The sequence below is a fragment of the Hemicordylus capensis genome, chromosome 4 (assembly GCF_027244095.1).
Source record: "Hemicordylus capensis ecotype Gifberg chromosome 4, rHemCap1.1.pri, whole genome shotgun sequence".
Classification (NCBI taxonomy): Eukaryota; Metazoa; Chordata; class Lepidosauria; order Squamata; family Cordylidae; genus Hemicordylus; species Hemicordylus capensis.
The window spans coordinates 274,887,482-274,902,609 of NC_069660.1; positions in this window are offsets into that span (position 1 = coordinate 274,887,482).

The window sequence follows — 15,128 nt, forward strand, 5'->3', positions numbered from 1 at the left end:
GCCCAAGGATTGTCTAGTCCAGCATCCTGCTTCACACAGTCCCCCCCGATTGATTGATTTATATATTTATCATATTTCTATACCGCCTGATATAAACACCTCTAGGCAGATGCCTCTGGGAAGCACACATGGAAAGAGCTGAAGGCATGCCCTCTCTCCTGCTGTTACGGACCTGCAACTAGTATCAAGAGGCATCTTGCTTCTTAGGCTGGAGGTGGCCTATAGCCCTCAGACTAGTAGCCATTGATAGACTGTCCTCTATTCATTCATCTAAACCCTTCTTAAAGCCATCCAGGCTGGTGGCTGTCACCACATCCTGAGGCAGAGGATTCCATAGGTTAATTATGCATTGTGTGATAAAGTACATCCTTTTGTCAGTCCGAAATTTCTTGGCAGTCAGTTTCATGGGATGACCCCTGGTTCTAGTGTTATGAGAGCAAGCCTGGTGAAGTGTTTTGCCAGTTTAGTGCCACAGTTGCACCAACATAATAGAGGCATATTTTGAGTTCCACCAGCGATAAGGGGCTTCTGCCAGATCTGCTTGAGCAGTTTGGTGTAAGGATGGGACTGCATCCTTAGCCACTATACTACACCAACCCCCATGCAGGAATAGCTGGCAGTGCCATTAGGGAAATAATTATAGTTTCATTGGTCTAGAGCAGTGTTTCTCAACCACTGGTCTGTGGACCGGTGCCAGACCATGAGGAGTTGAGTGCCGGTCTGTGCTGGTCCATGAGGAATTAATCCCACCAAAAAACAATTTTGAGCAAGTGGGAGCCACCGCTGCTGGGAGCTCTCCGGAGCTCCTTTCTAGGCAGGCAGTCCTCGCTGTTGGGATAACGTTCATTCCAAGGAAGCTAAATGAGTGTTATCCCAGCAGCGAGGGCTGCCTGCCTAGAAATTAGCCCTGGAGAGCTCCCAGTGGCAGCACCTCCCCCCGGCTCAAAATTGGGGGGGGGGGTACCTGGGGCTGGGGTTGAGGGCGGCCCACCCCTTTACTAACTGCTGGTCCAGGAAACTCCACACAAAAAATGTACCAGTCCGTGACTCCAAAAACATTGAGAAACACTGTTCTAGAGCAGTGGTACCCAACAGGGGATATTATTACCCCTAGAGAGACTTCCAGGGGGTACTGCGCATTTTCTTGCCTCTCCATGTTGCAGCTGTGCTATTTGTTCCCCATCTGAGGGGTCACCAGTTTAAAGCTGACACATCCTCAGCGATGCGTCTGCTGCCGAAGGGGAGGCAGGGAGGTGAAGACCCTCCTCCTCTCTGTTCCTGATTGGCTGGCTACGAGCTGCAACTCAGTGCAACCCTTCCCTCAGCCAGACTGACAGGCTGCAAAAAAAAAAAAAAGAGTTCTTAATACTCCCATCGAATTTAAGAGGGAATATTAATTTCCATTAATTAATTTTAATAAGACTGCTTAGGAGGAGTAACTTAGTGTGGATGTGAGCCAGTGACTGGAGTAGCTTGTCTCCCTAATTGTAACACTCAAATTTGTGTTTGTATGTGTATGTGTACACACACACACACACACACACACACACACACACACACACTTAAATGTTAGTTATGAGATGGACTACTCCAGTCACTGGCTTACATCCAAATTAACTCCTAAGCAATGGGGTACCTGAGCTGAAGGTTTTCAACATAAGAGGTTCTAAAAAGGTGGGGGACCCTTACTTCTAGAGGCAGTATGGATGTTCCTTGAGGTTTTCCTTAGTAATTTTATGCCATATTCTGCCTCATAGCCACAAGAGTAAGGATCCCCCTACTTGTACCACATACGGGCATTAAAGTCAGTGGTGGACATCCAGACTAAATTACTCAATAGCACTACTTAGAAGTTATTCTAAAGCACTACTACTTTTCAGTAGGATTTCCTCTAGTGAATTTAGCCAGGATATCAGCCCGCTGGACCACTTCAGGCCTAGGTCTAGAGTAAGTGAAGAGTGAAATCTTCAGACGGGTTCCTTTCAAAGGTGTCCTTTAACAGAGCAATTGCTGTGCGATGTGGCAGTAGCTATGGCAACTGCCTGAACGTCATAAACATCCTGTCAGATTAGGCATACTTGGGAATGAACATCATCCATGTGAATAATTTTTCTTGCACCACCCTTTGAAAGAATTAAATTTGTGAGTACAGGTTGCAAGCAGGGAGCTAATTGGAGCAACCATTTGAAACCTGAAACTCCTGTTCCAAATCAGAACTGTACGGGTAACCTCCTTGATCTGAAGAAATGACTAATTACAGACACCAGTCTAGGGAAAAGACCATCATTCTCCACCTTTATTTATTATTTATCTCCTACATTTAGCTTCCACCCTCAGAGCAAGGCGCTATGAGTACAATTTCTGTTATGCTGAAGCTGAACTATAAGGAACACAAAAATTACTCTTTAATTGCCAGCCTTTGACAGGCCAGCTATATAAATGTAGTCCAACAATAATTATGGATTTAAACATGACTACACAATGATTTCAGAGATGTCCTCTGTTCATGTAGATTCCTAAAACAGTGAGCTATTAACCAGATAACTATTAATGTCTTAACTCAGGGGTTCTCAAACTTGGGTCCTCAGATGTTATTAGACTACAACTCCCAATACCCGTCAGCCACAATGTCCAAAAGCTTTGTGCCTGGGGCTGATAGGAGTTGTAGTCAAACAGCATCTGGGGCCCCAAGCTTAGAATTCCAGTCTTAATTCTTTGATCAATTGTTTGTCATTAAACAAAGATTGTGGACTTGAGTATCCTTCATTACAGTTTATGGACACAGAGTACTGACACTGATATTGCATCATTTTTACTATTAATTTCATCTAAAATAAGATATGTCATTCCCTTTTCAAATGTAGTTATTTCTGCTATGTAGGCCTTAACCAATGAGTCACATATTGATTTGTGTGGAACAGTATTGCACTTCAAAAGACTGAAGAAACAAAGTAGGGCAGGACTTTCTTTTTTAAATTGATGCTTTCAAGCTTCCAGCAGTAGATATTAACCGCAAGGCACATCAGGGATACACCGTGCAGCGGAATCACAAAGGAAGTTGGAATGTATAAACATTTCTCAGGTTGCAGAACTGCAAAGCTTATCCTTGGCCAAGGAGAGAAACATATTCAGCAAATGGACCCACATCCACCACTCTTCAAAATTGTGAGGTGGGACAGGAGTCTATTTTCAGAGTTAAAGAAGTGTTTATTTTCAGAGTTAAAGAAAGTGTGGGGCTTTGGGGGACCAGCGCAGCCCCAGCAGGAAGCTGGAAGGGGCGGCAGAGAGCAGGTAAGCATCTGCTCTCCTTAAAGTCCCCTTTTTAATTCTCCTAAAAGTGCTCGTATTGTGCTTTAAACCACACTTCGGGCACCATCTCTAATCCAAAAATCAGTCCCCTTCTCATGGGCATCTGCAGGACTTTTTTGGAAGGGGGTGCAAAGCCAGCAATCCTATCCCGCCCTCCCTCTGAGTATGCCCCTTTGAATTCAGTGAACTGGCTCAATCCAGGGAGGGGGAAGTACCCCCACCCCCGAAGCCCATGCCCCTGCTGAGCAAAGAGGCAACTTCATAGGGACATAGGAAGCTGCCATATACTGAGTCAGACCATAGGTCCATCTCGCTCAGTATTGTCTGCACAGACTGGCAGTGGCTTCTCCAAGGTTGCAGGCAGGAATCTCTCTCAGCCCTATCTTGGAGATGCCAGGGAGGGAACTTGAAACCTTCTGCTCTTCCCAGAGCGGCTCCATCCCCTGAGGGGAATATCTTCCAGTGCTCACACTTCTAGTCTCCCTTTCATATGCAAACAGGGTGGACCCTGCTTAGCTAAGGGGACAAGTCATGCTTGCTGCAACAAGACCAGCTCTCCTCACCTTAAAGTGTGCTGTCAAGTCGATTTTGACTCCTGGTGCCCACAGATCCTTGTGGTTTTCCTTGGTAGAATACAGAAGGGATTTACCACTGCCATCCCCCGCGCAGTATTAGATGATGCCTTTCAGCATCTTCCTATATCACTGCTGCCTGATATAGTACCAGCAGTGATTCAAACCGGCAACCTTCTGCTTGTTAGTCAAGCATTTCCCCGCTGCGCCACTTAAGGTGACTTCTAAAGTGGTGATTCTCTTATACTTGGCAGGGAAAATGTCCCTGTCCAACCCCAGCACAGCACCTTTTCAGTGGATGTGGCTGTTTTCTGCCTTGCATTTCTTTTTTTATTGTGAGGACTTTTGGAACAGGGAAACAACTTATTTATTCACCTATGTAAACCGCTTTGGAACTTTTGTTGAAAAGCAGTTTGTAAAATATTCCGATAGACATCATCATCAAAATCATATCCAATTCCCTTTTTCACCATATTACAGTGATACTATAAAAATAAAACATGTACCCCAAATCACGGGAAACATGGATACAAATGAATATTATCCTGCTTATTACTGTTTCAAAATGGAATAAATAAAATTAATCTCTAAACTTTGTTGTTTCATCTTCCATATTTAGCTAATCTGTTTGGCAAGGTTGACTTTTTCTGTGGATTAGCTATCTGTATTGTGGCCACAGTCAAAAGATATGTAAGTAATTCAAGATTGTCTTTCAACACTTCTTCTCTTATATATCCAAACAAAACAGTTATGAGGTCATATGTGAGTCCATATTCCCTGCCATTTCTTTATTATCAATAATACTGTATATCCAATAATTTACGATGAGGCTGTTCAGCCGGGGTTAGGCTGCATGTGAGAACTGCTGGGATCAGGCCCGATCCCAGTGGGGCAGTGCTGCCTAGCTCCGCTGTTTACCCCGGCTGTTAGCCAAGGTTAAGGGATCAAGCGCTATGCATAGCAAGGGCTATGTTCAGAATCCTCTTCCTTTCAGGTAAATAACCCGAATAACCTATATTTAATTTCTGTCTTTTAAGGGCTAGATGGACTATTAGTCCATCTAGCACAATATTGTCTACACTGACTGGGAGTGACTCTCCAAAGTTTCAGGCTGGAGTCTTTCCCAGCCCTACCTGCAGATGCCAGAGAATGAACCCGGGTCCTAGATGCTCTTCCACTGAGCTACGGCCCCCTCCTCTAAGGGGAATATTTTACAGCGCTCACATGTAGGCACCCATCCAAATGCAAACCAAGGTGGACCCCGCTTAGCAAAAGGGACAATTGATGCTCACTACCACATGACCAGCTCTCTGCTGTTTTGTGCTGGACTGTTCTAGGAACCATACTACATTAGGGCTGCCTGGCAAGATATTGTGAATCAGGCTGTGAATTAGGACTTTGCCAGCTTGGACCTTCCCACTGCCATCAATTCATAATGCAGCTGCTGAGGCAGCCCCTCAGCAGCAATATGGGTATAATAAATAATATATGTACTTTATTGGATTGTTGCAAAGATGACATCATGATAATACATATGAAGCACTAAAGCACTATACAAATGCTAAGCATTATTTTTATAATACATAACATTATATATTTCTCTAAGGCATACCAGTGGCTAATCCCGTGTATGGCAACTCTCGTGAGAGTTCGTGAGCAGAAGCACCATGGTGACTGGGCAATGGGGATTCCATATGCAGATAGGGAGAAGGAGCCTGTGAAGGTTAAGGTCGGTTGGAATGCAACTGTTACTGGTCGGAAGATGTTCTTGATTGTAGAGGAGAGGAATCTCTCTATATAAAAAGATTGTGGACAGGGGTCTGCGAAGAAAGGGGTCGTGAAGGAGAAAAGAGCCCCTTCAGGAGAAGGAGGCTGCTGTTGTATGAATTAGATGAGGAAACAAGATCTGTTAAGTCAGGAAGGGAGAGAGAGAGAGAGAGAGAGAGAGAGAGTGGAAGAGAGAAAGAAGGAAGGGTGAGGGACAGGCCTGAGCCTATCAGTGGCCTGAGTGGAATGAGTGGTTATGGCAGCGGCGGCCGCAAGGAAGGGCCAGTCAACCACTGCTGCTGTTTGGGGCTACTGAGGCCATTGGCAGAGGGAGACAGGCAGGCTAGGGACGGGCCCCAGGTCTCTCAGCGCTCAGTGGCCTGAGGGGAATGAGCAGCCATGGCAGTGGCAGCAGCAAGGAAGGGCCCGGTCAACCATGGCTGCTGCTGTTCCTGTGGGGAGGAGCAGGAGCGGGGCTTGGGTGAGGGTGGGGAGGTCTCTGGGGATAGGGGGCTGCAGCTTGGCCAATAGGTGCCACAATGCTGCAGCCACGACCAAGAGGGGTGAGGGAGATGGAGTAAAGGGATGGAGGAGTGACCAGAAGGCGTGAGGAGGATGGAAGCAATGGGATGGAGGAGGAGGAGCAGGAGTGGGGTTCAGGTGAGGGTGGAGAGAGAGATCTCTGAGGTGAGGGGAGCAATCAAGTACTAGTGTGCAGATGCTCTGCGCGGGTTAAGCTAGTTTTATAATATTTTATAATGCATAAAATAAAACATAAAGATATTAGAGGCTTAAGAGCTTTAGCATCCTTTAAGAGAGCCCCCCAAACATTTCTTTTTAGTCTAGCTTTTAGTAATTACTGAAATGATTTTAAATTGGGTTTTTGTTGTTGTTGTTTTTAATGAGTTATTTATTTTGTTTTTATCTGTTTTTAGCCTACTTTCCAGTAGGCTTATGATGTCACCTGGCATTCCGTGTGTCTGTTTCTGTGTCCCCCCCTATCAACTTTGCAATGCCTGGACCAATATGAAGCAAATCGAGTACAGTTGTAGGGACACATAGGGGCAGCTCAATGGTGTAGTTTGCGATGATATCATCTACTCCAATTCAAGAAGGTGGATGCATAAACCATTGAGGCACAAGTGGGCTAACTTGCGGACTGATTTGAACCAAATTTGCTACAGCTGTACGGGCACATGGGTAAACCTCAGTGCCATAGTTTGTGATTATGTCACCTACCCCAATCCAAGATGGCAGATGTGTGAATGTTTGAGGTGAAAGTGGGCTAACTTGTGGACTGTCTAACCAATTTGAGCCAAATTAGTTACAGTTGTAGTGAGTGACACACAGGGATACCCCAATGGCATAGTCTGTGATGATGTCATGCAGCCCAATTCAATATGGCAGACACGTAAATATTTGAGGTGCAAATGGGCTAACTTGTGAACTGCTTTACTGATTTGAACCAAATTTGTTACAGCTGTAGGGACACATAGGGACACCTCAACTACATAGTTTATGATGATGCCATGCACCCTGATCCAAAATGGCAGACGTGTGAACTTTTGAGGTGCAAGTGCACTAACTTGAGGACTGTCTAATCAATTTGGACCAAATTACGTATAGTTGTAGTGACTAACACACAGGGACACCTCAATGGTGTAGTTTGTAATGATGTCATCCACCCCGATCCAAGACGGCGGATACATGAACATTTGAGGTATAAGAGATCTAACTTGTGGACCTCGATTTGAACCAAATTTAGTCCAGTTGTAGAGCAAGTGAAAGGAAAGTAGGCAGATTAGTTCTTACTAGAATAACTTGTTATATTTGTGAACTGACTAGAGCCATTGGGGTGAGGTGATATAAAAATAAAATAAAATAAATATAAAATAATGTAACATCTATTTGTGCCTTAAGTATCCAGACTTAAAAAACAAAGTAGAAATCACAGATAAAATAGAATGCTATACTATGAATAGCAATCCCTTTGGCTTATTTGGGGCTGGAGACTGTTTTTTTCAGAGAGTTGAAGGCAGACTGAAAGAAGAATCACTGCTCATAGTATGTAGACTCATCCCTTTTTCATATCCAGACACCGGTTTTACGGGGATTTGTGTTGTTTCAAAAACCTACAAAACGACTTTGACCTGAGGCAAGAATAGCATGAAAGAAATATACATGGGTACCAGGGGAAAAGAAACTTCTCTCAAGTCACTTCCAGCCCTTTTCAAAAGTATAGTCTATGTCTAGTTATAATTTGCAGAAATGCACTTCTGAAAGCCTGCATAATGGAAAATCAGGAACAAATCCCTCAGCCTCTTTTAAAATCCAAACACCTCTAAAGAGTGTAAATAAATACTAAAAGCCTACCTGAATGATGAAGTCCCTGGAATTTGCTTCAGTTGTGGCCAGGAGAAAGTTTTAGAAACATATAGCTAGTATTTGGTGGACAATTATTCAGTGCCATCTTTTCAAAGTTAAGTGCTAGACAATGACAGTTGACTCATTCAAGTAATGGGTACCATGAGGTGACAGAAGTAAAATTCTCTGGTAACAAAATTATTTCCTTTCTTCATTTCTGTTTTCTGCTCTGGAAACCCTTCCTGTATATTTCTTTCTTTTTGGAGTGTTCTGATGAAAAAATCCCTTTTGGTGTTGGAAATTCTCTGTGGTGAGAGAATCCCTTTCTCATTATATCAGAGTGCACAGAGGCACAACACAGCGGATTAGTTGAGCATGCGTGTGTGCTGAGAGTAAAGTAACTTGGAGCCAATTCATAGTTTCAAATCAATATAAAAGGCATTTATTAAGGAACTCCATTCTAGATAGGAAAGTGAGGATCTCTAATCTATCTATCTAGCTGGATGCAGATGGATTCTGCATCCTCTCTGCACATATGGTGTAGGGAGAGAGGCTTCCATGTTGCAAGGTAGGAGGCCAGGTAGGAAGAGAGAGAGAAGAATGAAGTTTGAATCCCCTAAGAGTAGCAATCTACATTTCAAAGGGATAGCATCAGAGCAGTGGAGAAGGGATGACCAATGTCTTGACTCTCTAGCCCTCTGACTTACTAATCTGTCCTCCACTGTCTGAGGCAAAGAGACAGCGCAAAGTCCTTTAACTTCCAACATTGGAAACATTGTGATATAATAGCCATCTTTTTATTATTAAACTGGCTTGCAACTTCCCTGAGAGAAGGCCAAAGTATTAACCATTCAGGAAATGGCAAATGGAACCCTGGAGATGACGTCTCACACCTCTTGTCCCTTCAGCTCTTATAGGCTTCCTTTCCAAATAACAGGCAACCTGAATATTCAGTAAGTGTGGTGAGAATTAAGGCCCATTATCCCCTCTCTGGTGTCAGCCTCCTGCCTTCAGCAATGAACAAGCACACAATGAATACCAACTTCAGAGCATTGGATTTTTGCACTCCCCAATTTTTGCCATCCCTCTCTGGGTGGCTGCTGCCGCAAGGGGGGAAGGGAAGGAAGCAAGGGGGGCCTTTCGCCTTCTCAAAGAAAACACCACTGTGCAGCAGGATGAAGCAAGGCAGTGGTGGCCACAATGGCTGCGGCGAGGGGGGTGAGGGGAAAGTTCTCCCTTTTGCCATCTAAAAAATGCCACTGCCAGTGGTGGGATGGGGCGTGGTGGCAGCTGCAGTGACGGGAGAGTTCCCCCCTTAAACTTGTAAAATGCTGCTGCATGGCGGGATGAGGAGAGTGAGCTCATTTAAGCTCCTCTCCTCCCAAGTGACTGCACAGGCCTCTCTCTGCAATGCAACCCATTTTGGGCCTTCCTCTGCACATGCGGAGGAAGGCCCAAAATGGGCTGTAGAGAGGCCCAGGCAGTGACTTGGGAGGAAGGGAGCTGGAAGGAGCTTGCCGCCCCATCCCACCATGCAGTGGCATTTTAAAAGGTAAAGGGGGGAAGTTCGCCCCACTCTTCGCCCCCTCACACTCCCTGCAGCCACTGCTGTGCTCCATCCTGCCATTGGCACGGTAGTATTTTTTAGAGAGCAAAATGGGGAACTTTCCCCTCACCCCTCTTCCGGCAGCCACCGCCAGGCCCCATCCCACACACAGCAGCATTTTTTAAAGAAGGTGCAAGGGCAGCAAAAAGCCTAATCCACCCCTGCCTCAGAGCCCAGGTTCTACTGGCTAATCACTGCAAGGAATATTTAACCCCTCCGAGGTCCCAAAGAAAATTTTTGCCCACGTATAAGGGCAGTTCACACAGTCAAAATTAGGATAGGAGAAGCTTTCTACCAGGGGCATAGCAAGGTTGAAGTGGGCCCAGAGACAAGATTTTAAAATGCACCCCACCACTGAAGCTCAGTTCATGAAGTAAAGAAATCTTAAATGAGGCTGAATAGTAGTAACAAAAAGCATAGTAAAATTTATATAGATAGATAGAGATAGAGATAACCTATGTGCCACAACAGAACATCATCCTAAATTGTGTTTTTTTTAAGGTTTTGTAAATTGTGGACGATGACAGTCATTTAATGGTACTAGAGAAAGACATGCTGTTCTGGTAGCTCCAGGTCTTAATGTTCACATCAATTTCGGAGGATGAATATAACTGAAGGAAGCCCGGGCAGGTGCGCGGCTGGGGGAGTCAGTCATGTGACTTGCCTCTGGGGCCCCCCCAAGGCAGTGGGCCCCCAGACAACTGTCTCCCCTTGCCCTATTATAGTTACACCCCTGCTTTCTACCCTAACTCAGGAGCTGGATGCGCTTCCAGTTTTTGATCGTGTGTTCGATCATGTGTTCATAGACAGGGAATTCGTAGATGTAGCATCAGTAAAGCCCCAGCTGAGTAAAATGATTTCCCTGCTTACCTCTTTCAAAAGCTGGGGACAGAATCTGGGTAGGGAGCACCCAACCTACCGAGCTGTGGCTTAATTTATGATCAAGCTCCTCACCTTGTTTTTATCTAAAACATGTTCAAAAATGTGGATTGCACCCAGCTCCCAACTTAGGGTAGGAAGGAGGCTTCTCATACCCTAACATCAATCATGTGAACTGTCCTATACTTTTTATTTTGAAAGAGAGTTAGAAATAATGTTCTCCAGCATATGACTTAAATCAATGTACAACTTATATGCTAATGGAATAACTAAGTTATTTTCTACATTTATATCCCTTTCTTCCTCCGAGAAGCCCAGAGCAGTATGTATGGATATATTTATCCTCACAAAAACCCCATGAGGCAGGTTACGTTGAGAGATAAGCAACTGGCCCAGAATCACCCAGTGAGTTTGATAGCTGAATAGAGATTTGAACTCAGGTTTCCCCAGTCCTAGTCCAGCACTCTTACCACTATCACTTCACACTTCAAACACCACAAATTCAAATTGTTGGTTCTACCAAATAATCATCTGAACTTCTTCTAGCTATTCTATTTGGCAGTTTTGGATGCTGTAATTTATATTGAAATTAGAATATATGTAATTGAAATAAAGAGAATTCAAATGTGGTTTATTCAATATCATATTGATAACTGAGTATATCATAGCTAGAAGATAAGATCATGGGCATTTCAAAACATGGCATTTTTGCCTACAGGCAATCTGTTGTTTATTAGTGATGTGTGTAGAATCCACAGGAGGAATTCTCCTTCTACATTACACAAAAGTAAATTCACTAAAGGCACCAAGATGACAATGATAAAATAGAATTTGTATCCATGCTATAGCAGTCTTCTCATTTTGTAGTTTTCGAGCAACCATTTTATAGAAAGCAATTGATCAGTAATTCTCCATCTTCAGCAGACTCTTTTACAAGCTAAGTTTCATAGTGCTTTATATCAATATAATGAATCTGTCAGAAGCTATAAAGAGTGCTGAAGAAGCAAGCTAACCTCTTCATCATAACATTTGCCATGCAAGTCCAGTGTAAAGTTTAGAAGCAAGACTTGATTAACCAGTAAATTATGTGTGCTATAGAGTAGGTCATAGACCTTTGTATTACTTCAATTATCATCTAAAAGCACATTTGTGTAGCTATCATGCATATCCTGCTTCCTGTGCAAGATTTCTTGTTTTAATTCTTCACTAAGCAATCGATAGCTATTGTTATTGTAGGCAGACATCCAGCCCCACCATGTCTGGGCTGTAGAATCCAAGGGGGAAAGGACAAGGCAGTGGAGTAGAATCAGGAATATTAAAAGTTTAATGAAATAGATACTATGTACAGAGAGGCAAGTGCAGACTGCTTTTTCAGTGCTCTTGCTGCTGGCTATTTGCTAGCCCTGCCCGTACTCCAGGACTGGAATACAAGTAACTAAAGCCCCATTCAAAAGCTGGCCTGGATCAAGGAATGGATTAACCAAAAACACCACATGGGACACTTTTCTGGACAATATCATTTGGTGACTTAGCATTGTTGGGCAGTTACCGAGGGCCCAGGACCCTCAGAATAGAATATTATTGATCCCCGAGACTATCTTTGCACTAGGGCTGCCATAGTTTGGCTTTCCAAATCTGGGTGCCTAATTTGCATATTATGTAAATTGGCTTGAAAATATTTTTTGAGCAAAATAGTGACTGCATGTTTTGCTCCATAACTCTGCTTCACAAGGGCTAGTGCTTAGTTGTTGTTTGCGGGGGAGGGGGCGGTGTTCATGAAAGCTGAAATCCAGGTGAATCTGGGTGGGCTAAACAATCTGAGATGCTTAAAATCCGGGTGAAATCCGAAATTCCGGGGGGCATGGCAACTCTACTTTGCGCGTATAGTGGTGGCGGAACAAATCTTATGGTTCACCCACGTAGAAGATAGCCCGTGAAAAGCAGTTTACCAATGGGAACTTGTCCTACCTGTTTAAAACCTGAAGCCAGACCCACCCCTGCTGAAGATGCTGCCCCACTTTCATATAAGTCTACCTTGGTCCAGTCTCATAAACCCAAAGGCACAATTAACTGATTGAAGTTGCAGTCTGAATTCTGCCCATATATATATAAAATCTGGACTATAGCAAGCTGCCTTATACTGAGTCAAACCTGGCTTAGTAAAGTTTATGCTGATTTATATCAACTGAGGACCTAGGCCTCTTAGATGGGAGTCAGTGTGGTATAATAATTAGAGTGCTGAATTGGAACTGCAGAGACTGATGATCAAATTCCCAACTAGTTATGAAGCTGACTATATGACCTTGGGCAATCACTCTTTCTCAACCTACCCTACCTCATATAGCCTTGTTGTGAGGTCAACAGGGGAAACCATATATGCTGCCTTGAGCAATTTGGAGGAATACTAGAATAAAAATTGTACTATACATAATGTTTTACTATTTTGATTATACTGTCTCAATGGGAGTTAACTGAAGTACAGAGGTTGAATTGTCTTGTGGTGAATAAGATGCAATAACCATTCCGTTAAATTCAGATTTGAAACATGATAAAACAGAGTTAAATTTTTAAAGAGAATATTAAAAAGGTTTGTTTTACTTTCCTTGATCTTCAAAAGCAACCCCCCTCCATTCTCATATCCTCTTTCTTCTTATAGTATATCCTTGAATGGCAGAGCACATGAGGGGAAAGAGCTATATCTTCTTAGCATGGATTAAAAGCATTTAGCTTCTTAAGTAATTCAGCAATTAGCCTGTAGGATTTAATTACAGATACTAATAAAATCTCACTTTCATTACAGGAGCAAAATTAATGCATTAAGAAAGGAGGGCATGTGAACAGCTTCTTGTGTAATTGTGTGTGTATACACACACACACACACATACACACACACTCGTATATACATACACATATTTAAAAATCCCAAAGCTACAATTCCAGTAATAAGTAGTATATGAATATGATGAATATTTATATATGGTCCTGCTTTTCAACAAAAGTTCCCAATGCAGTTTACATAGATAAAAATAAATAAATAAAATGGCATCCTGTCTCCCAAAGAGTTCACATTCTAAAAAAGAAATATAAGATAGACACCAGCAACAGCCACTGGAGGGATGCTGTACTGAGGATGGACAGAGAGCCAGCCAGTTGTTCTCCCCCTGCTAAATAAAGAGAATCACCACTTTTAAAAGGTGCCTCTTTGCTCTTTTAGCAGGGGACACAGGATTTTTGAGGTTTGCACGCCATTCAGAAAATTTGAAAGCCACAATTCTGATAACACCTTTATTAGGACTAACTAAAATTACATGCAATCTTAAGCAAGTTTTTGCCATTCAAGGATATAAGGATAGCTCATGTTATCAAACAATGAACTAATAATCCCTTTTCTCAGGTTGTTGCTAACTTGTGTTTGTAGTGCGTAATTGGTTTACTTTGCCTGTTTGGCACACCTTCAGAATCTGAGCTTCTTACAAGAGTGTTTGATGTAATTTCTATTTATAATCATTATTCTGAGTTGATGAAAGAGTCAGAAAACATGCAGAGAGACACTCCCTCTCCCTCCATAATTTTAGTCTGGAAGAGTACTGATGATTACATTTCCTTTTTTCCAAGCTTCAAGAATAAAGATAAAGGCCGAAGGAAGGAATGCAGGGAGTGGAAAGAACATTGATATCTGCATTTTTCAAGGTTTTGACCATGAGTGATTCTCGCCAGTTACCCTTTATCAACCTTGACTCTGATACTTCTCAGAGTTGTATTATTGGTTTGTGCAAAAATGCCATGCTTGCTTGCTTCCTGAACGAGAACTTGTGAAGCTAAGTTATGACCATGAAGACCATAAGGATTACCCTGTCTTAAGTGCCCCAGACTGCCACATTGCCCAAACCTTAATCTGGCACTGGTAACAGCCCAGTCTGAAGTATGTTTTCCAAGAAGTGAATGTCATTAATTTCAGCAGGACTTATTTCCATCTAAATATGGTTGCTCCCTACCAGTATTCCCTCTAACAGGGATTCTCAGGTGTTGTTGACTACAACTCCCATAATCCCTAAGCAAAAGCCATTGCATCTGGGGATTCTGGGAGTTGTAGTCAACAACATCTGGAAATCCTGTTAGAGGGAACACTGCTCCCTACCCATGGTGCCAGAATGGTGCAGTGGGGGGCAGAGTTGTGCCTGGCCTTGGGCTAGGGGCATTGCTAGAGCAGCACACATGATTGTTCATACCCAATTGGCAATGGATTGGGCCGTGGCTATATGTTCTGGCCCCACCTATCACCTACAGAGTTCCACATGGAAGTTCAGTTATAACCAATCAGCAAAATACTTGTGTAATTATAGCAGTAACTGCAGTGATATTGAGAAGACATGCAGCACAATCATAGGCATGTTTCTTTCCATGTATGTGCATGAAAGATTCACCAGTTAGGAAGCATGGACACTTGTGTTGCAGCTCAGCACAGCGGATTAGTAAATTACCTTTGGCAAAACAATGCATGTATGCTACACTTAGAAACCCACTGCCTATGAGGCATGATCAACAAACAGACAATGGTCATTGTCTCTAAAACAAGGGTTCCCAGCCTTGAGACCCCAGATGTTGTTCGTCTACAGCTCTCATCATCCTCA